Source organism: Mirounga leonina, unplaced genomic scaffold, assembly GCF_011800145.1.
Source record: "Mirounga leonina isolate KUSES-001 unplaced genomic scaffold, KU_Mleo_1.0 Mir_447, whole genome shotgun sequence".
NCBI lineage: Eukaryota > Metazoa > Chordata > Mammalia > Carnivora > Phocidae > Mirounga > Mirounga leonina.
The window spans coordinates 1,322,266-1,346,448 of NW_023270757.1; the positions used below are offsets into that span (position 1 = coordinate 1,322,266).

The 24,183-nt window shown below is 41.4% G+C and overlaps 1 protein-coding gene across 2 annotated transcripts in view; it reads left to right on the plus strand.

Annotated features, from left to right (window-relative positions):
• The window catches only part of SLC24A2 (solute carrier family 24 member 2), a 244,652-nt gene that overhangs the window by 67,582 nt on the left and 152,887 nt on the right, over positions 1-24,183 (plus strand). The gene's annotated exons all lie outside the window — the stretch shown is intronic.

Consider the following 24,183-nt stretch of genomic DNA (forward strand, 5'->3'; position numbering starts at 1 on the left):
AAATTTATTTCCTATAATATAAAACATTTGGAAACCATTCACTTCTGAGCAGCGTTAGATTCAAATGCTATTGTCTTTAGGCAAAAGGCCAAAAATTGACAGAGGAATAAATAAATCCAAAATAATTCATGAATTTATTTAAATCCTTCCTGCAGTACCTGTTAAGGATGATAAGTTGATAAGATGTTTTATTTGCTAAATAGAGCTCTATGTAATTTTTTTAAAAAGCAGAAGATATTTTAAATCAGCCTGTTTCAGAAATTTCTGGGACAGCCGTCCCTTCAGATCATGACCTGATCTGAAGTCAAGAGTCAGATGCTTAACTGACTGAGCCACCCCAGGGGCCCTCCCTTAATTTTTTAAAGGAATGGTCCATAGGGGATCCTGAAGTCTTTTCAGTGATGGAAACTTTTGAGTGTGGAGCTCCTGGTTTTCTGAGTCTAGTTGCGCATCTTTTCTCCTCACTGTTATTTTCCACATGCCCACACTGCAGCTTCTATTTTGCTTTTCTGCCCACCCACCAGAGAGCTTGCTCTCAGCTATGAGTATTACTAAGTGATTCTGTTTTCTAACTTTAAAAACTAGTTTCAAGAACGAAGTATCTTCAGAATCGCAGATAGAGATCTCATATTTCTACTCAGTAAACTGTATGTCATGTGCTTCAATGTCTTGAGTTAGGTGGCAAACTTAAATCCCAGGTATTATCCTTATGCTGTACAAAAAATAGCTCTGATTTGAAAGGACAACAAACCTCAGATAAGGATTAGGCTCTACAGTCAGTAGAGTTAACTCTCACTCATAACTTTGCTGCGCCCTTGGGAGTGCATGCCTTTAAGATGTTCTTTAATTGCATATAGTAGTGGCTCTCACATTTTGGGGTCTCAGGTCCCCCTTTACACTCTTAAAAATTAGTGGGGACCCCAAAGAGCTTTTGTTGATTTTCTATATTTACCATCTTTCAAAATTAAAACTGAGAAAACTTGAAAGCCCAAGACAATCTAAGCACATGTAATGATATCCATGACAGCAAATGCATCACAACCAACATTTAGCCTCCAGAAAATTCCATTGTATGCTTTGAGAGAATGAGAGCGAAAAAGGCAAACAGTGTCTTAGTATTAATATGAAATAGTTTTGACCTCACAGCCCCCCTAACTGGAAATTCAGTGACCCTCAAGAATGCCTAGACCTCACTTTGAGAACTGCTAGCCTGTTGTATAAACCTGAAACAGTTACTCCTTAAGGAGAACCAGGTATTATGTGACCAGGGAATATTTTTTCTCTTGCTGCTGAGTTAATCTTCCCCTGGCCCGAAGTAGCCAGTAGATCTCTATGGAGAGGGCAGGAAGGAAAAAAAAGCATTTTTAGGTACATTCTCACTGCTTCTTCCATCAACCCCGACTTCCAGTTAATCCCCAATCTCACTCCATTTGCAATCATCCACTTCCACTGACATTGGCCTAGTTCAGAGTAGGCTCATCTCTCACCTGCATTAATGCAGCAAACTCCTAGCTGGTCTCCAATTCTCCTGCCTTGCCTCCAGTCCTCTCTGTGGCCAGAGCATTCTGCCAAAAACCCCAGACAGACCATGACTGACCCTGACAATGTTCATTGTCCTTTGGGTGAAGTTAAACTTCTTCTACATGGCTCCCAAGGCCCCTTCACAACTGGTTTCTACTGACCCCTCCAATATCACCTCCCTTCTTGCCACTGCCCCCCCACCCCAAATTAATATTCTCACCCTTTTAGTCTGCTGAGCACCTGAACTCGAGTGGTCTTTCTCACATTTGAGCCTTGAAATGTGGTATTCCCACTGTCTAAAACATTCCAGCCTTTCTTGCCTAAGACCTACTGGTCCATCAGCTCTCCATTAAATGTCATTTCCTCCAGGAAGACTTCCTCAACATCCCCACCCCTGTGGTTGGGTTAGGGGCACCTCTTATTTTTTCCCATGATAGATGGCCCTCTCCCTGTTGTTCAGTTGTTACACTGTGGAGTAACTGTGTTTCCTTGAGTATATCCCTGAGCTTGGAAGCATTCTGAGGTAAGGGAAAATGTCTAGGATCATGCACATCTTCTGCCCTAAGAGCAGTTTCTGGCATATGGTGAACACACAATACATAGTTGTTGATGATGAACCAGTCAGTCAATTCTTTAAGCATATCCTAATGCCCCATAATAAATGCTTTGCATGCATTATTTCATTTAGTTCTCTTGACCGAAGCAGAAACTATTTCCCCCAATTTTGTGTAAAGGGATGTGGGCCCTTTACTTCTGTTGCCTAAATGTCCCGGCAGCTAGGAAATTGCGAACCTAGGATTTGAGTCCTTTTCCTACCATAATGTGCTGAAATAAAGGGGTCACCAAAATGGTAAACAACTGGTAGAAAGGAATGAAGTTTAAGGTAAATTTTCCAAGAGAGAATGCAGGCTAAGAATCATTTTAACAAAGCCCCTAGGTCCTCTTTCAGCTTCCAGCCAACACCGTTGGAATCTATCTTCCCAACCGGAAGTCAGAATAAAGCCATGGAAAATACTTGTTAAGGGAAATTGATCTGTTTCATCATAAAAATACTTTCCCAGTGGGCAGTCTTAAAAATGTCTATGCTCCTATAGCTTCATGGCCTTGTTTTGTTTTGTTTTTTAAGTTGTTTGTTTTTGGGGTGTTCCCAAGAGCTCCAAGGACTATAGTGTAGAGGTTACACAGCTTCATTTCACACCTACTGGAAAGTTCTTACCTTCTGAGTCTTTCTTCTGACAGCGTCATGTTACATGGATGAAATCCCTGTGGGTTGTTTTTCTTCCAGTTCAGCCTATTGGTTCATGTTTATTTTTCCAGAAAGAGCTGAGTGGGATTCTGAAGACAGAAAAGGAATTAAAAAGAGAGTTGTATTGTTTTTATTTTTTAAAGAGGCGTGTTCATAATAGCAAATACAGATAAGCCAACAAGAAAGAAAACTTACATCTCCTTAATTCTGCCACTGTTGGGATTTGGGTATATATTCTTCTTATCTGTCTTGCTGTCTCTCTGTCTCTCTTTCTGTCTCTTTCTGTGTATATCTGTCTGTCTCTTATGTAAAAATTGTACATACTTTTAAAAACTTACCAGTGTCCTATTCATAATTTGCATGAAATAGAGTTGTTTAATTGACCATTTAATTGCAAATATCTTTCCGTGCCACTGATCATCTACCTCAGTGCTTCTCAAACTTGAATGCATGTGTGAACTGCTGGGAGCTTGGTAGAAATGCAGAACCTCAGAGCCGGCTCCAGACCTGCTAAATCAGAAACTGCATTTTAAGAAGTTTCAGATGAAGGTGATGATATTAGTCCAAGAGCCACAATTCAGTAGCGCAAGTGAACACCCATCGTGAAGAGAGCTGTGTCCCCAGTGTCCGTGTGTCAAAGTTGATGTAACTAAGCCCCATCTTGTCAGACATCAGAGTTATTTCCAATTTCCTTGTCAATGAGGCATACCTTTATAAATATTTGTACGCACCCATCATTCTTTCTTTAGGAAAAAAAGCCCTATAAGTAGCTTACTGGATCATACATATTGTTAAGGGAAATAATGTATTTGTAAAGAGACCAAAATCATAATGAAGTCCACCTCACGGCATATAAGACCAAAATGTAGCCACAGTACTTCCTGTCACGTCTGCATTTTCCCCTAGCTGCAGTGAACCAAGACAGAGCTTTCTGTGATATTTTGGGTAATTGTGATCACCGTGTTGTTTTTATTAAAATGCCTTTCTTTGTCTTCAGTCCTCTAATTTTATCCTCCCTTTCACGTGCTGTTCTCATCTCACTTCCTCCAGAAAGTCTTCCCTCTCAATCCCACTTATGGTGAGCTCACTGGCTAAGTATTTTCACCATTACTCTCTGAGTCACTTATCTGAAAGCACACTTACTTTCTCTGATGTCATTTGAATATGCCATTTGGCATCTCTCAGCTCTGTAGCTAGCTAATGAAATGCTGGAGGGAATGGATTTTCAGCGTGCTTCATCCAAGCCCTCTGCACCCCCTCTCCTGGGGGTTTACTCCCCAGAGGGTTTTGCTGCAGAAGGGAGAGCACACCATCTGAAATGAGCAGGCCTATTTCTGAGGCCCAGCTCTGTTATTTACCATCGGTGGAATCAAGGCATAAATCACGTGACTTCTGAGCCCTGGTTTTGTCATCTGTAAAATGGGAATAATACCTGTGCAGCTTACTTAACAAATAACGAGGTGGTTGTGCAAATTAAGACTATAACCCATTAGACCATTTCCCCGAATTTAAATAACTCATGGAGTCTCAATTTGGAGTTTATTTGTCTCTGAACTCAAAGATGCAACTCTTTCTTTCACTCCCCCACCCTTCACCAAAAAAAAAGATGATCTCATGCTCAGGGACCTTTGCCTGACACAGTGTCTAACAGGCATGAAGAAGTGTCATTTTGTTTCCATTGCATTTATTTACTTTCTATTTATGGCAAGCATTATTGGTTTTGCTAGTTATGGTAGTGATATGAAGTTCATTTTTTAAATGAGCTTATTTAAGTTTAAAAAAGGCAAGACAATTTAAAGTAAAATGGTAAATAGTAGAGCGTAAGTTATGAAAATATAGCAAAAGATCGTGTTGATGTCAGAAAGTGACTGAAGCTTAAGAAACATCTAACTGTAGAAAGCCGCCTTCCAACTATAAGGCAATACATGGATGTCAATTTTTATTTTAGCTGTTATTATGGAAACTACTGAAAGATCAGTTCTGGGGTTTGTTCTCCAACAGAACTGTAGACATAATAGATTCTCAGTGAAAACTACCCATGTGTGATTAAAGATAGACCAAAAAGTCAAGTGTTCTGTTATTTGACAAATGACTATCCATTGTTTCAGTTTGCAGAAGTATCCAAAGAGCATAGAAAAGCTAGTTTGTTTCTGATTAAAAAAAAAGTCAGATATAAATGTAGTGAAGGGAGTTGATCAAAGTAACTGAGATGGCTCAACACATAGCAGTACAATTAGGACAAACTGGAGAGTATGTTAACTTGGCAGTGAGCCATTTCTTTTCATTATCAAAAATAATAAATATTTGAGGAACACCGATTGTACAGAGGATACTTTACTGGGAAAGATTTGACTGAAACCTGCATTCATGGAAAAAAACAAAAACAAAAGATTTACTATGCTCTGCTATTGTATTAGAACTCAAAACAAGTTCACTTAGAATTTTCCAGGTAATGCTGTGACATCTCTCAAAGAAGGGGCAGATCTTCTTAATTCTATCTCTACCTAAAGAAATGAAATCAGTCAAGAGAGAGATTAAATGATTTGACTAAGATCATGCAGTTATTTATAGCCAGAATGAAAACTAAGAGATTCTGGCTCTGCGGATCTTATACTTTCATCCCTGATTTCTCTCCGGGGCTGACTTCTGGGAGGCTACATCTTCCTGCTGGTCCGGGGAGGATCAGATGATTCAGTTCAATGGTTTGAGACCTGGATTGTGCAGTAGTGGGGTTAAATTAAATTAAGTGGGATTAAGATGAGGACCAGTGTGATTGGTTTGAGGAGAACAGACAGAAATGATCTTCTCTGAGAACAGACAGAAATCTTCAGTATGAAGGATCCTGCCCAAACTCGTGAGGCAAGTAGACCAAATCTTGGGCAGCTTATTTTCATAAGACCTGAAGGAGGCTTCTTGAATTCCTCTTCTCCATATAACCAAAACCAATGCAGGAGAATACAGTGATTAAAGTCTCAGGCTCTGGAGCTGAACCTGTTTAGTTTTAAATCCTGCTTTGACCATTATCCGTAGTCTCTTGGACAAGTTACTTAATGTCTCTGATCTTTAGTTCAACTACAAAATGGGAAGAATAATAGTACTTACCGCCTATGCTTATAACAAGGATTTAATGTGGTTTAAAAAAAAAATGTGTTTAGGGACACCTGGGTGGCTCAGTCGGTTAAACGGCTGCCTTCGGCCCAGGTCATGATCCCAGGGTCCTGGGATCGAGTCCCACATAGGGCTCCTTGCTCAGCAGGGAACCTGCTTCTCCCTCTCTCTCCCTCTGCTTGTGCTCTCTCTGTCAAATAAATAAAATCTTAAAAAAAAAAATGTGTTTAGAACAGTGCCTGCCTGTGGTATAGAAAGTACTAATAAGATTAAAAATATTTCTGGGCACCTGGGTGGCTCAGTTGGTTAAGCGACTGCCTTCGGCTCAGGTCATGGTCCTGGAGTTCCGAGATCGAGTCCCGCATCGGGCTCCCTGCTCGGCGGGGAGTCTGCTTCTCCCTCTGCCCCTCCCCCCTCTCATGTGCTCTCTCTCATTCTCTCTCTCTCAAATAAATAAATAAAATCTTAAAAAAAAAAAAAGATTAAAAATATTTCTAAAAGGGAAAGCGTGAGCCAGTGTTTTAGACATTTCAGGCCCCGCTGGGGTGGAAGTTATTCTCCTTACTTCAGATGATGCCAATGCCCTTTGGGTCTCTTATTTGTTTCATTAACAAGTTGTTATCAAAAAAGTCTTTAAGCACAACATTTTCTATCCTGTCTCAAGGACTTTACCTCATAGAAGACATTCTATTCCTTTAATATTTCCATGTTGTCATCCTGATGTCACCCCAACTAAAACAGAACTCGGTATCTCCTTCTCAAACTCAGATTCCCTTCTGACTCCCCAGACTTAACATTCTCCCATAATGGCCCAGTTCACCTTCCTTGACTCTTCCTTCTGTTTACCATAAGCTTCTGCCTTTGCAATTTTGGTTTAAGTTTGGGTTCCCCTGGAAGCAGACCCCAAGACAAGGCTTGGAGTGCAAGTAGTTTACTTGGGAGGTCCAGAAAACACCAAGAGCAGGGGGAGCGATAGGAGAGGTAGGAAGTAAGCAGGGAAGGGAAAGCAGACAAATATGGTGCATTATAAAGCCATCACCACTGGGGGTGATTAGAGCTTATTCCTCAGGAGGAAACTGGGGGACAGTGTAAAACACACCTGTGGTAGCCCAAATAATGCCACCCCCAACCAATGGCCATGTCCTAATCCCCAGATCCTGTGAATATGTTGCCTTATATGGTAAAAGAGACTGCATATATGACTAAATTAAGGCTCTTGAGATGGGGAGATTACCCTAGACCATCCAGATAGGCCCAAAGTAATCTCAAGGCTCCTTATAAGAGGGAGGCGGCAGGGTCCAGAGTCAAAAAGAGATTTGAAGATGCTAAGCTGTTGGCTTTGAAGATGGAGGAAGGGGCCAAGAGACAAAGAATGAGGGCAGCATCTAGAAGCTGGAAAGCAAGGAAATAGATTCTCTCCTGGAGTCGCTGGAAGTAACCCAGCTCTACTGATACCTTGATTTTTAGCCCATTTTGGACCCATTTTGGAGTTCTGACCACCAGAACTATTAGATAATGAATTTGTGTTGCTTTGAGCCTCTGAGTTGTGGTCATTTTTTTACAGCAGTAATAGGCAATACCAGAGGGTAAAGGAATTGGGATGTTTGTGTATTAACCCCTGTCAGTTATTTGGCTGAGTGCATGGAAGTGTGAATCCTTCAGTTCACTGGTAAAGGGGGGTAGACACTGATCCAAAACCAGCCAGAACATGCTAACGTGCTCAGACTCCAGGGAAATGGACAGGACACCAACAGTCCATCCTAATGTGTCCTTCATCGGCTCGTCCTGTCTAATCTGCCTCCTGGATCACCTCCCTTTTGGATCAGCCCTACCAGAAAATACCCCAGCATCTTACAGATTAATTTTTCCAGAACAGGGAGGACCTTAACGTGAGTTTCCCCCTTTCTCAAAAATCTTCAATGCTTCCATAAGGAAAGATTCTTGCAAAAGGAAGCCCAGAGGTCAAAAAAATAAAACTTAGGGCTGGATCCCCTGATACTTTAATCTCACCCTTGAACTTCTAAATTTGGTTGTGCAGAAGAGACCGATGATGTGCTTAGGTATCTATTTGTGTACAGAGTTCCAGGCTGGGCATATGAACCTTTAGAGCCTTGAGATGTGGATCCCTTAGGTCTGCATTCCTTAGAATAGCAGTAACACCAGGAGGAAGTGAGAAAATTGATTTGAAAATGCAGGTTAATTAAAAGAAACATTTGAGATGTGCACTTGTCAATTGACACTGGAGAAGCCGAGCCTGAGAAAGTCTGAGTTCTGCACATTTACAGAATGTCACACGTATATTGAGATAAGCCCTGAATCTAAGGAGACATAATAGGCTGAAATAACTTCCACGCACAAAAGAAGGGACACTCACCCTTCCTACTCCGCCTGCCCTAATGGGAAGCACTGCAAACTTCAGAGCCTTTGTGTGGCCAACTTCAGGGCCTTTGTGTGGCCAACTTCAGGCTTGCGTGACTCCCTTAGACTCTGTCCACATCCTCACCTTGACTTTCCCAAGCTGCACTGACTCTGGGCTACTGGTCCAGACCATTAAGGGGCAGGAAAAGGGGAAAAAAGAGTCTATACATTTTTAACACACCAAAAATAAATATGCTGTAAAGTTAGAGCAGAAGGTGCTTGATGCTGGAGGGGTTTTGGTTTGGGTTTTGGTTTATCCTTGTTTCAGAGTAAGGGTGCAACAGTGAAAGACATAGCCTAAGAAAGGAAGGAATGGAGACTGCACTGAGCATCTCACAGGGCTTTGGTTCTCACTGACCCCTGGAGAAGGCATTGATCGCTCACTTTACAAACGCTGAGGCGAAGGTTCGAAGAGGTTACATAATTTGATGAATGCCATGGAACTAGAAGTTGATCAGATGCGATACGGGCCTCAGTCTGATTCTAGCATCTGTACTCTCTTGTCTTTCTCTCTTGGAAGGTGTCATTTGCATCTATAGAATGCTTTTCAAAAACATTTCCTTGGGCGTCTGGGTGGCTCCAGTTGGCTAAGCGTCTGACTCTTGATTTTAGTTCAGGTCATGAACTCAGGGTCGTGAGATCGAGCCCCGTGTCCTGCTCTGCGCTCAGCGTGGAGTCTGCTTAAGATTCTCTCTCTCCCTCTGCCCCTGTCTCCCTCATGTGCTCACATGCTCGCTCGCTCTCTCTGAAAATAAAAAAGGCATTTTCTTATGTTCTCTTTAAATTTCATCTGTGGGCAGACATCAGCTGCCACATTTAATGGCTAAAATTACAAAGGTTCAGAACTGTTTTTCCCAAAGACATCCAGCTAGGAAACAGTAAAACAGGTCTGGTTTATAGGGCTCGGGTCTCATGGTCTTTTCAGTCCATCATTGTGTCCAGACCAGAAGGGGCTGAGTCATGGTGGCCTGAAACGAGTTAGTAGCAGGCAGTTCATTTCAGAGAATCAATGTGGTCCGAAAAAATTTAACTTGAGACTTAATTGTTCTCTTAGTTATTAAATTAATGGGGTCTGCGTACAGAAAATTTGGACAACATAGAAAAAAAAGAATAGAAAAATTACTTGTCATATCAACACCCAGAAATGATCACAAGTATTAGTTTGATACATTTCCTTCCAGTGCTTATAATGCAGGTATGCATGCATATTGGGTTTTTTTTTTAAGTAAGATCATGATGTATAGAGTTTACCCAGGCTTTCTAATTAACATTAGAGGATGAGTAGTTCCCCAGGTCATTAACTAATCTTAAGTAACTGTCTCACATACCATAATATTGCAAGAACATAACCTTAATTTATTTAAACATTCACTTACTGGTGAACATAGAAATCATTCTTGGTTGTAAACTATTAGACATGATGCTGCAGTTTTGGTATCTAAACGTAAAATTTACATCTCCAATAGCAGTGGACGAGAGGGGGGATTTCTCCATCTTGCATGTTGTTATTTTAAAACCTTTGCAAGATTGATAGAGGGAAAAAAAACTTCTAATTGGCATCATACAAATGACAGCCAAGCTGAACTTGCTTCTGCATGTGTATTTTATCAGGGGTTCTGATCCACATACGATAACACCATCCTCAGAGACCCAGCAGTGGGTACCAAGACAATCAAATGTTAAAATATTCCCAGAACTCCCACATCGAGCCAGTGCCTGCGTGAGAGCACAAACACCTCTGGGCAGGAACTGGGTCTTATTCATCTTTCTTGTCCCCAGTTCCTGGCTCTGAGCCAGACATGTGCCAGGTTCTCAATGCATTTGTTGAAAACATTACAAAAGAACTTATGTTCTAATTTTAGCCTTCTGACTTGCTTTGTGACTTTCAATGAGTTAGGTCCCCTCTCTGTGCCTCCATGTCTCTGACTATAAATGAATGGAAACACGATATGATATGCTGCACGGACAAAGGCCACAGAAATGCTGTAGCTTCCATACAAAAGTCTCTGTGTACGAGCATGTGTCACCTGGATAGGGTGCCTGTCCTTTTCCTGCAGAGTGTGGAGAAGTCCATATATAGTAGAGACTCAGGCTTACAGTTCATTCCCCCTTCTCATGCTGATGTCCTGTGGCTAGAGCCCATTTCATGTGGTTTCTCTCTCTATTCTCAGAGTCTAGCACAGTGCATGGCACACAGGATATATCAGGAAGGGAGGCAGGGAAGGAGGGGTCATTCATGATGAGAGGATGAGGGAATGAACTGTTAGCGCTGGAAGAGATCTTACAGATCTCGTTTTAGAGGGCATCTTCTCCGTCACTGTTTTATTTTTCTAAACGTAGCTATGCTAGCATCCTCACCTTATAGGCACTTGCTAGAATAAATTTAAATAACTAGCTGGGGAAATTAAATTGGATACAAATCTTCCATATTAAAACATTTTGGGCCCTTTGTGTTTTGCTTTGTTTTGGCAATGGTCATGGTCTTAATATGTATTTACTAATCCATAAAGCATAGAGTTTTCACTTTTAGAGGAAGCACACTATGTATAAAGCAATGATTAGATTACAAATGAATTTTAAAGATGAACTTTACAATCATATCCAAAAGTGGTGAAGTCACTTCAGTTTCCAAAGCCAATTTAAATGAATACTTATGAAGCCAATGAAAACTGGAAAGTACAAATTGTATCTTCTTTGAGGCTCTTTTTTCTTCCTAAATAATGAAACATGTTTATTTTAACCTGCTAAATATGTTTATCCTTAAATGTTTCATTCCTTGGTGTACAATATTTTAAAATAGACAAGGTTTCTAAAATGACAATTAAAATGACAATTTTAGCTAAGCTGGAAAAGGAAATTAAAACTAATCCACTCACAACTTTCATCATTTATTTATACAATTAAAAATGACAGACTTTTATGCTTTTCTCAATTCCCAAATGATTTCTCTAGTTAGAACAAATTAGTGCCAAAGAAAAAGGCATTTGTTATGTAATGGCAGAAGTTGTTATTACAATTTTAAAAGCCTTTGAAGCAGTCACTTAGCTGAGGGACTGAATTCATTGATGAGATTTTAAACATTGATAAACATGTTGTTTTTTAATTTCTTAGAGTTTCTATATTGGACTGTGACTGCTAAATGCCTAAAATATAATCAGTTTCTCTTCTGTAGCAATTCATCATTTTCCCCAATACTTAGCATAGAGAACATCTAGAAGAAAATGACCGTACATGGCAGTATGACCTATTGGGACTAATCTATAGAACTTTCCAAACAGGTACACGACTCAGTTATATACTGTTATTAGAAAAGAAAAACTTGGGGTGGGAGGGATGGGGGGACTGGGTGATAGACACTGGGGAGGGTATGTGCTCTGGTAAGCGCTGTGAATTGTGCAAGACTGTTGAATCTCAGATCTGTACCTCTGAAACAAATAATGCAATATATGTTAAGAAAAAGAAGAAGAAGAAGAAGGTAGCGGGAGGGGAAGAATGAAGCGGGGGAAATCGGAGGGGTAGACGAACCATGAGAGACAATGGACTCTGAAAAACAAACAGGGTTCTAGAGGGGAGGGGGGTGGGAGGATGGGTTAGCCTGGTGGTGGGTATTGAGGAGGGCACATTCTGCATGGAGCACTGGGTGTTGTGCACAAACAGTGAATCATGGAACACTTCATCTAAAACTAATGATGTAATGTATGGGGATTAACATAAGAATAAAAAAAAAAAGAAAAGAAAAACTCAATTTGTTCTAGAATGATGTCACTGGGGTTAAATTTAAATTATGTATTTGAAATTAAACTACAGAGATTTTTAAAGAAAGCCTACACATTTTCATTTTAGATTTTAAAGCATGGGATAAGTTGACTACCCAGTAAATTTTCTTACAACTGGGATTTTAGAAATTAATTCCTACTTCATGAATGAGACTCAGTACATTTTATTGGATGCCACATTTTCTTTTTATCTTTCTGAAGATACTAAAAAACAGTTTTTATACCATATAATCTAAATTATACCAAAAATATAAAGGGATAGTACAATGAACAATGTAATAAATGAACCATTATAAAGTCACAATTCTCCACCTGCCCCTCCCAGTCACGCTTCCTTCCCACCCAACTTCTGGAGGTAACCTCCATCCTGAATCTGGTAAATAGCTAAAATGCATGGCCTTACAGATTTAGTAGACAGGTACAAATCCTTAAGGATACATAGTAAAGTTGTACATATTTCTAACTTTAGGTAGATAGTATCTCAATGAATATGGTCTACTGCAGTTGGCTTTTCTTAAGCCAACATTAGATTTGTGAGATTTGCCTGTATTGAAATAGAGTATTCATTTGAAGTGGTTTACGGTATAGAGTTATATGAACAGACTGCAATTAATCTCTTCATTCTCTTCTTGGTGAACAAAAAGAATGTTTCTACTAACAAGCAATGCTGCCATAGATAATCTGTGCACCTGACCTAGCACCCTGCACAGGAGTTCCTCTGAGAAAAAGCCCTGCGATAGGAAATGCTGGGTCACAGTTGGTTCACTTGCAAATTTGCTAGATGTTGCCAAATTGCATGTTAGACTCAGTTGTACCAATTACAGTTTTTCTTTTTAAGTGTTTTGCATGGTCTCTGTTTCCTCCAATCCTTTGTTCATACTAGGTTGTTTTTCTTATTAGGTTGGTGTTTGTTTTCAGCTCCGACTTTCACTGTGGGGCTTTCTTCAAATGTGTGGTGAAGGGTCAGCCGTTCATACTTAAGGACAAAGTCTGAAAGAGCCAGTTGAGGGCCTGCATGAGTGATGGGAACAGGGGACCAAGCATGACCCATGAGCTTCCCTCGAAGATGGGGTTCCTCGGCAGCAGCACCACTGACATTTGGGGCTGGACAATTCACTGTGGGGTGGCTGTTCTCTGCAGTGTAGGATGCCTAGTCATGTCCTGGGCCTCTCTCCATAAGAGGTCAGTAGCACCACACGCCTCTCTCTGGTTATGACAATCAGAGATGTCTTCACATGTCCCCTGCTCTAGGATGAATAAGGGGCTGGCTGGCCCTTGTATTTCCTCCAAAATTAAGTCCCTCAGAGAACTTCTCTGGGGTCATCCACTTTCTCCAGAAGGGCTCTTCCAGTGTCCAATTCCTGGTGGAGGAGAAGCGGAGAAAGCAACCTGGTGAAGAACTGGGTCAGCCTTTTCCTTTGTCCTCCATTTTCTCCTGGTACTCCATGCCGGCACTGGGCGCGGTCTGGTATCCCTCCATTGTCTCCCAGATTAAATTTCCTGACATTCAGCCTCCTGGCTCCATAAGGGAGTCTCACCTGCCTGAAAAGTGTGGGGAACAAGGATCTGCAAATTTTTACCTCTATAACCAACATTGGCATCATTATCCTCGCATAGCAAATCTTTGTGCATATCTGAATTCTTTATGATAAATTCCCAGAAGTGGTATTTAAAAATACACGCAGTTTTTTTTTAATGTAGGCTCCACACCCAGCATGGAGCCCAGCTCGGGCCTTGAACTCATAACCCCTGAGACTAAGACCTGAGATCAAGAGTCAGGTGCTTAACTGACTTAGCCACCCAGGTGCCCCAAAATATGTGCAACTTAAAATGCACTTCTGGGCCTATGCATTTTCAACCCTTGATACATACTAACTCTGCATATTCATCTAATCAGTTCTTTTCTTTCCTTTGTGGTCAGCATTCATCTTTAGAAAGTCTTTAGCCTGTTACTTTTCCTGTAGGCTTCTCTTTGTCTGCGACTATAAGTAAAATAAATTGTAAATCTTCAATCAAACAAGTATTAGAAAAAATATCTTGTTGGGGTTGAGCATCCAACTCTTGATTTTGACTCAGGTCATAATCTCCGGTTTGTGAGATCGAGCCCTATATAGGGCTTCGCGCTGGATGTGGAGCCTACTTAAGATTCTCTCTCTCCCTCCCTCCCCCTCTGCCCTCCCTGCTCTCCCTCTCTCTCTCTCAAAAAAAAATATATATATATATATTTATATGTATAAATATATGAAATAAAAATATATGAAATAGATATATGAAAAAATATTTGTATAAATATAGATTTATATATGTTATATATATGTTATATATTTTATATATATATACTTTGTTTTTCCCTCTGCATAACAAATCAGTTCTTAAAGAAGATATAAAGTGGAAGGAAAATTCTCCATTGCTGGGGAGAATAAATGCTTAGGTAAATGTAATCTGTAAAATTCTCGTCACCCTTCCTCATATAAGATATCTCTAGAGGCATTTAAACTGGGTGGGAAATTAATTGCTAAGACAGTAGTCTATAAGAATACCTCTAACCTGTCAGTTGTAATTCCATTATTTATTATTTTCCTATGCAAATAGGCCATTATTTTTCTAATGTTTTAAAAATGTATTTATTTAGAATAGACATTGTAATGATTCAGGGTCTTTGTAGAGCATACCATTTGACCACGTTTGAACATGCAACTCTGTTATAGTTCAACCAGTTCATTTTGCCTTCATGGTGAAAATCCTAATTTGAAGAGGATTTAATGTACATTAATCTTCTGGGAAATCTTCTATGACCATTTTTTCTCCTCCCACTGATTCTATGGCCATTTTTTCCTCCTTCTGACCTACCTAGTTTTTTAGATATTTATCTTATGTGAAAACAACCAAAAAAATTTAATTCTAGTTAATGAGCAAAGACCCTTAGAAGGGTAGAAAAGAGGGAAGGAGGAAGAGAGGGAAGATAGACAGGCAGAATGACTTAAAAAAGAAAGAAAGAAAAAGTGTCTTGTAAATCACCTTCCCAAAACTCAAATTCCTCCTATTTTCTGTATGTGAGATGCATCTTAAAAACAAAACTGACCTTTTAGGAGAGACAGAAAAGACTTCCGTGCTTATCCTTCTCGTAAATGTCCTGTTCTACTTTTTGCCCTCTAAATGTACTTGACTGGGGAGAACACTGTGTTTTTAAACCTCTTCATATTAGAGATACATGATGAGTAAGAGTTAAGTTATATAGAGGTAGTGCTTTCATCTATTGATTACCTGTCCTTGGTTTTGGACAGGACCACCAAGAACCAGAAAAGAAAGAATTCCGTTCTGTAGTAAAATTGATGACTGAAAAGTGAATAAACTTATAAACATTTATGGTTCACATACTATGGGGTGGATCCTGTATCATTCATACATGGATAAACATGTGGATAGATACACAGATGCTAACAGAGAGGGGCCAACACCTCATGGATGTTACCTCATTTTATTCTCATAAATGCCACATGAGTTGATAGTGTCTCCATTTTGTAGAGAGACATAAACTGTGAGAAGTTATATCGTTAAATGACCTTAGCCAAACCTCAAATGGCTAACAGGTGTATATTTTTCAGATCTGCTAACTGATGAGTAGAGCCTGCAAAATGAGAGGATTTGGTAATTGAATACATTTGGTCATTAATATTCATTCATCCAACAAATTTTTATTGAGCACCTTCTAGGTGCTGGGTATTTTGCTGGGTGTTGGGGAAACTACAGGAAGAAGAAAAGTCCCTGTCTTCATACATTAGACAGTCTAGGGGAGGAAAGAGACAGTAAACACAGCAAATAAGATAGTGACACATAATGACAAGTGCTAGGAAGAAAAATAAAACAGGTTGAGAGAGTAAAGAGCGATCGTTAGAAAGAAGAGAAGAGATTGCTCCATCTGAAGTCACAAAATCTATGAGGCATTTTTGTCCTACCAATTCAGAAGGAAAACCGTGTTTTATGCTTTACTACTGGTATATTTTACCCACAGAGAAGCTAAAACATGTTAACTGAAAGAATAAAAAAAGGAAAGACTTCCAGTTTCATCTTGCGATTTTGTAGTGTTGTCATCCACCATCAAGCAATGTCTACATTACAATCATGCTTTTTCAAGTATGACTAGAAGAAAATCAAAACAGATCATTGTTAGTGTCTATAAAATTCAGATGGAAAAAAAAAACAACCACTGTTGAAGCCCATCACTGTTGAAATCAGTCTCTTGCCAAAGTTCAGGTGGCAACTGTCTTGTGCCTTTTAAAGATAGATGGCTTATGTCTGCTTAATATTGTTCCTACTAAGCCTTGCTGGAATAAATTATGTGTACATAATTCCCATTCACTTATGACATAAGTATGTCATTTGTATCCACTGCCTCTGGAGATGGGGTCATGCAGTGAACTCCTTGGTCATTCTTTACTCCTTCCTGTGGACAGGAGATAATAGAGGAGGCAAGCCTCTTACAAAAAGTCCCACATTTGACTGTTTTACTCTGCGTTCCGATTTTTGTATTTGCCTGTAGACCCATCCTCCCTTGGAATGTAAACCTAAGGCTTTGGAGCTGTGTCTGAGCAGAGGAGAGGAGAAAAAGAGGGGTTCGTGCAAACAGCACTGAAACGCAGGCTCCCTGGGACTACTCAGCATCTCAGGGGAAGAATGGTAGGCCCCACATGTGCTGCGTCTGACTTGGGGTGCAGTCATATAGTCATTGTTCCATAGACCATACCTTGCCATGAGTAGCATAAACACCACAGTGGCACTTGAAAGGATTTAGGTGTACGACAAACATTTTTCATGATTACATGCCTACTTTAATGTAAACTAGAAAAAGTATATTAACTGGTACTAAACCCCAGATTTCTCCCAAAGGCAAGGGAAGCAAGGGCAAAAATGAACTATTGGGACTTCATCAAGATAAAAAGCTTTTGCAAAGCAAAGGAAACAGTCAACAAAACCAAAAGACAACCGACAGAATGGGAGAAGATATTTGCAAATGACATATCAGATAAAGGGCTTGTATCCAAAATCTATAAAGAACTCATCAAACTCAACACCCAAAGAACAAAGAATCCAATCAAGAAATGGGCAGAAGACATGAACAGACATTTTTCCAAAGAAGACATCCAAATGGCCAACAGACACATGAAAAAGTGCTCAATATCACTCGGCATCCTAGGGAAATCCAAATCAAAACCTCAATGAGATACCACCTCACACCAGTCAGAATGGCTAAAATTAACAAGTCAGGAAACAACAGATGTTGGCGGGGATGCGGAGAAAGGGGAACCCTCCTACACTGTTGGTGGGAATGCAAGCTGGTGCAGCCACTCTGGAAAACAGTATGGAGGTTCCTCAAAAAGTTGAAAATAGAGCTACCGTATGATCCAGCAATTGCACTACTGGGTATTTACCCCAAAGATACAAAAGTAGGGATCCGAAAGGGTACGTGCACCCTGATGTTTATAGCAGCAATGTCCACAATAGCCAAACTGTGGAAAGAGCCAAGATGTCCATCGACAGATGAATGGATAAAGAAGAGGTGGTATATATATACAATGGAATATTATGCAGCCATCAAAAGGAATGAGATCTTGCCATTTGCAACGACGTGGATGGAACTGGAGGGTATTATGCTGAGCGAAATAAGTCAAACAGAGAAAGACATGTATCATATGACCTCACTGTTATGAGGAATTCTTAATCGCAGGAAACAAACTGAGGGTTGCTGGAGTAGGGGGTGGGGTGGGAGGGATGGGGTGACTGGGTGATAGACACTGGGGAGGGTATGTGCTCTGGTAAGCGCTGTGAATTGTGCAAGACTGTTGAATCTCAGATCTGTACTTCTGAAACAAATAATGCAATATATGTTAAGAAAAAAAAAAGAAGAAGATAGCAGGAGGGGAAGAATGAAGGGGGGGAAATTGGAGGGGTAGACGAACCATGAGAGATGATGGACTCTGAAAAACAAACTGAGGGTTCTAGAGGGGAGAGGGGTGGGAGGATGGGTTAGCCTGGTGGTGGGTATTGAGGAGGGCACGTTCTGCATGGAGCACTGGGTGTTATGCACAAACAATGAATCATGGAACACTTCATCTAAAACTAATGATGTAATGTATGGGGATTAACATAAGAATAAAAAAATTAAAAATAAATAAATAAATAAAACCTGATTTCTCTAAATTTATTACCTAGAATCAGCAAGGAAGTAGTTAAGTAAAAGAAAAGTGAGTCCACTTAAAGAAAAGCCCTATGTTAGTAATAGTATAGGGTACATAGACGTGGAAAAACCATGACAATGGCACGAGGAGGTCTAAGGCTGAGTGAACACAACCTTCACTATGGTCGCTGGTCACCACAAGCCTGGGAAGACGGATTCCCTGTGGTCCTTTGTTTTCTGCTCACATATCTTTGCATGCCCATAAAATATCCTCTTCCACAGAGGTAGAAGATTCACAGCCTGGGCCTGCCTTGTAGGAACCCCACTCATGTGAGTCATGGGGGGGTTGGCAAGAAGCCATACTGAGCATCATTCCGTCCTTGGACCTCTGGCTTTTCAATGTCTCCTGTGGTTGTGTGGATAAAGGACCCCTCCAAAGTATCTCTTACAGGCAGGTGCATTCTAGGTCTGTAGGTTCCTCTCGTTCTTTCTCGGTTACCCCTTCAGGAAAGGAGTGTTACAGTGTTGCCAGTGAACCAACTTTGTGCTAGGCTTCTGGTGTCTGAAATTATCTTGGGCAGCTTCGAAGGGATTCACTATGGAACCAACTGTCAGGTGCCCCTGTTGTTTGAATGTGATGCTCTTTTATTTTTTGCCAGTGCACACACACACACTCATGCGCACAGAGAAAGGAAATAGACTTGCCCTGCTGGTGACTATGCTACACCCAATTCACGCTTTTCAACCCTACCAAGATCCACTTAGCACTGGGAATATCCATTATTGAGCACCAGGGTGATAGCCGGTCAATTGCAGAGGAAGAGGATTTGGAACCAGACTGAATTCCAAGTTCACTCCTAACCAGAGTTTGAACGTGGCCTTGTTCAAATGATTTGCCTTTGCTGAGCTTCAGTGTCATGGAAAATGGGGGGAAATTACACTTCCGGGGTTAGGATAAGGATTAAGTGAGAGTATGTAAGAGCCTGGCATATGAACCAGAATCATTTGTATTTGTTAAACAACAAGTTTTAAAAAGAAAATTTCAAGCGGAATTGTCCCGTAACTTCAGGCCTGGCTGGAGCTCAGGAGGCATCAGGCCATACCATCTGGGCTTTGCCTCTGTCTGTCTCTTGCACTCCGCCTAGCTTTTCCCTGGGACAGCTTCATTCTCAGGCAGGCTCTTTGGAAACACGAGTAAGCACTAAACAAGTAAACAAGAAGCCACCAGCAGCTCTTAGCTTACATCACATCAGCTTAACACCCCATCTTAGTCTGTTTGGGCTGCTATACCAAAATATACCTGAGACTGGGTAGCTTATAAATGGATTTCTCACAGTTCCAAAGGCCTGGAAATCGAAGATCAGAGTGCTCACAGAGTCGGGGTCTGGAGAGAGCCCACTTCCTGATTCTTTGTCAGCGCCTTTTGCCCATGTCCTCACTAGGTCAGAGACGTTAGGGAACTCTGTGGGGTCTCCTCTGTGAGGAATCCTATCTAAGAGGGTAAAGCCCTCCTGACGTAAGCACTGCCCCAAACCTCACCTACTAATAGTATCACGCCAGGCATTAGGAGCTTAACATATGAATTTGGGGGTCGCCTGGGTGGCTCAGTCATTAAGTGTCTGCCTTCAGTTCAGGTCGTGATCCCAGGGTCCTGGGATCGAGCCCCGCATCAGGCTCCCTGCTCCACGGGAAAGCCTGCTTCTCCCCCTCCCACTCTCCCTGCTTGTGTCCCCTCTCTCTGTCAAATAAATAAATAAAATCTTTTTAAAAAATATGAATTTGGGGGGATGCAAATATTCAGAACCTAACAATCCCCAAAGGAAAGACAGCTCCTCTTTCCCACTAGGTCGGCCAACAATCCCAGTCTTAGACCAGCTTGCAGCCATGGCCAGGAGGTGAGATGCACTGACAGGCCTGAGTCTGAGTTCCCATGCGGTGGGGGCGGCGGGGGGGGGGGGATTCCCCACCCAAATCAAATGGACTTACAGTAGAAGAGAGAGGGGTCCTCCAAGACAGACAAGTTGCTGTTTCCGGAAAGAAGAGAAGAGGATGCTGGGCTTGAGAAGCATCAGATCTCATGTAGGGCCTGATATAATGACAGGTGGCCAGAAGTGGAAGGCTTTGCCTGTGATGAAAGTTACATTAGATGTGCCAAACTGACAAGTCCTCTCCCCTTCGTGTCAACTGGGCTGTGGCATTTACTCTTTGAAAACCGTAATAAACACGATGTCATGTGTCACATTACCATGGTAAGAGAATTGATATTCCGAACATTCGTCAGATATGTTGAAAGATCTGCTCCGTAACTCCTTAACATCCAAACCTCTCTCACTAGCTCCTCCTACTAGTAAGAATATCAAATCATCCGAGCTGGATGAATCTTATTGATTCTCAACTGAGTACACTCAGAAAGTGACCTTTGGAGAAAAGCTCAAACCTTAAAAAAAAAAAAAATTGTATGATTAAGTGGCTGATTTAGTGGCTGTTTTTCCCTCCTTGGGGAGACCTAGTATAACCAGTGCAACTTCCTTCTCTGGGGAGAAGGGCCTTGGCCGAGGAGCCAGGAAAGCGGCACTGTTCATGGTTCCATCCACTTAATCAGCCACACCGAGCCTCAGTCACCTCATCTGGAAAGTGATGATGATATCGGTTTTATGAGGTTATATTGAAAATATGATGAAGTAAGAATAAGTAAAACAACTAGGAAAGGGGCAAGGGAAGTGAGCCATGAGATGACAGACTTGGAAGCTCTGAGACCCATTGAGAAGCATGGCCTGGGACACGTTGGGGTGGCTGTTTCAGACCGAGAATGCGACCAGCGTGTCAGCGCAGTGCCTAATGTATGTTCTTTCTCCTACACGTCAAGAAAACCCTCCTTCATTGTAGATGTCTAGTTTTAATAAACGTACCTTAATTTTTTCATAGAATTTAAAGTGTCAAGTTTATGTCAGAGTTGAGCCAAGCTAATTTATCTTACATCCTCAGTGATAGCTCTCACAATCTGCTGTTAACCCTATGAGGCACCGTATTTCTTCAAATTAACAAGCTAAGAGAATTTATTCTGGGAGCTCTGAGCATGGCATCAGGAGACATGCAAAATTACAGACATTTCTGCCGTTTCGAGAAAGACATGAATGTTGGGAATAGATAAGAAACCCAGAATCAGTGAAATGATTAAAAAAAAGAAATTCTACAATGCACGCCTAGTATCTTTCCTCGGTAAACCTTTCTCACCAGGAACACATTCTGATTTGCATCTTGAAAGTGAAGATAAAAACAAAGCCCATTCTAAGGAAATTTGCTTTCCAGTCAATGTAACTAAAGTGCAACTCTTTTTTGAAACCGAAAAAATCCCTGGCGATTACCCATGGACCTCAATCACTATTTTGCTTTCAAATTCAGATTTAAGGAAAATATCTCCAGCCTACCTTTAAGTGGCCAGCATCTTATCAGCAACATTCTCATGTGTTCCCTCATTTTGGTTCTGGTACAGGGCAACCAGGGAGATGTTATTCCCTCGTCTTGCATTAGAAACAGGTTCTAGAGAAGTGATAGGACTTCTATTGCCTGTGCAAAAGCCACACAGGTGCTAAGCCAGGATTATAAAAGCCTAGGTTTGGGCTACTCTCTATTCAGGGCACCTCTCCTGGAATACCAGGAACCTATTCTCAACCAAAATGGTGTTTTTGATTTTTCACATTTAATAGCACCTTTCTTCATCAAGATCTCTACAAACCGAACAAATTGATTTGCAAGTTATTTATAGAAATCATTTCACCCATCATTGAAAGCAGCCTTGGCAGAGCTTTTCAAAAGCACATGAAAATATTGCCTGGCAGTTTAATGAAATGGAAAAAATAGAGAAATTATTGGAAGTGGCAGAGTGTTTATGCGTAAACACTGGAAAGCACACGTGGGGGCATAGGAGTGACTCCCACTGAACTTCAGGGCCGAATAACACTTAAGGAACATTGGCTGTTTTAGTCATCGTCCAGGTCGTTTTAAGGGATCAGAGCTCCTGAATGGAACACTGGCCACTTAAATTACAGGGCCCCGAACTAATCCTGTAACCTGGGGTGTTAATCTTGAAACAGCCGAAAGTCACCTAAGTCAGACTCAAGGCGGAGAGCAAAGGTCAAAACCAGAGAGTTAGAACTGAAGTCATGTGGGAGGAGACCAGGGGAAAACCCCAAAAAGGAAGTGAGCCATGAGATGAAAACCTTGGAAGCTCAAAGACAAGTTGAGAAACATGGCCTGGGACACACTGGAGCAGTCGTTCCAGAATGGAGAATGTGCCCAGCGTGAGGTACTCAGAGCCCTTTTCTGTCACACTCACTGCCTGATATGTGGGATCACTGGAATGGGCTAAAGGAATTTACTTCTCTGTTTGTTTCCTCATGGATCCCACCTTCACGTCTACCACATGAACCCCTAACAGACTTTCATAATGGTTTATAAAATAAGTAATTTTAGGACTATGCACATGTGGGTAAATAATGTCCCATTTTGCACATCTCATACTTAAGACACAATGAACTGGTTAACTCGTCCAGGCTACCATGATAAAGTCGATGTGGGTTTAAACTCCACACTGCAATGCTACCATCTTGTTATCTTCTGGGATAGATTTTTCCAGGTTTCTGATTACTTTCTCTCCTAACCATTTGGCTTCCGTAAGGGGGAGAACCATATTCCAGACATCAACAAGTCTAGAAGGAACTTGCACAATGATCAAATTTATCTTCATCTGTCAAACAGACTCGGGGGTTCCTCGTCCTTAGTTCCTCAGCACTGTCACACTCAGAGTGTGGTTCTATAAAGTGCTACCCTCCGCCCCCAGCCACAAGTATTGACTGCTTGAGCAAATGGGCACCATCTCGCCTTGACCATCTTAATCAAAGGACTTCCTGGTGAAGGGTCACTCTAAGGTTGTTACCCTGATTCTAGAAGGAGACTGTGGGGGGGAGGGGTTCCTCTTCCCTTAGGGGCATCTTGATTTCCATGGGTGGGGGAGGGGAGCAATCTCTGCTTTTATCAAAAATCACACAGTTGAAGGAAGACTCTGTCTCTCTCCTGGGCCTTGGGAATTTGAGTGAAATGACCCCAAAACAGAAGGGAAAAAAAAAAGCTTGGAGCTGATTGGCCCTTCAGGGAGACTACCCATCACTTCGTGCTACCTACACCCTCAGAGGACCTTGTTACCTGTTGTTTCTAAACCTGATTCTTGATTTTCCTTCGATCCATGACGGTGCCCCATTTCTTTCCAATAAATTCCCTTTTCTCTGTTAGCCAGAAGGTTTATTTTGCTTGGAACCATAGAATCCTAAGGGCTACCCTCCAAGAAGAGACAGCAGGGGACCAGAGATCTAGGAAGGACCTGCCAGGAAGTGAGAGAAAGCGAAGAGGTGTGGGAAGCCCTTGTGCGCAGGACTGGAGGCCCCCTACCTGGTGTCCTTGGCACCCAATTGCCAACAGCTTTCTTAAATGTCTCCCCGCCCCAAATCTTTAATGCCCCATTAAAGCTGCCCTGTCTACATCTATTGCAGTTGTGTTTGTTCTCGGGCTACTTCAGAAGCTCTCATTGGAAGCTTCCAATTAATACAAGTGGGAAAATGAACTAAATGCTGTTTAATGAAGTTTGGTTGGCTGCATCTTTCATGAAAAAATTAAAAGACATTCCTTGGAGATTTAAAAAAAAAAACTTGTTCAGAGCACAACTTAGAGGCGGGACACCAACAGCTGAGTGTGTAATGCAGGTCACTTGATCAGAATGGCTGTGTACGACCAGACCAAATGGCCACCGTTTTCTCCGGACCCTTCCATTTCCAGAAGGACAGTGAACTCCTCTGCATCCTTCACAATACAACTCATGTCAGGTCACCTCCCTGAAACCTTCTCAGTTCCCTCTGCTGAGGCGATCACCCCTTGCTCTTTGCTCC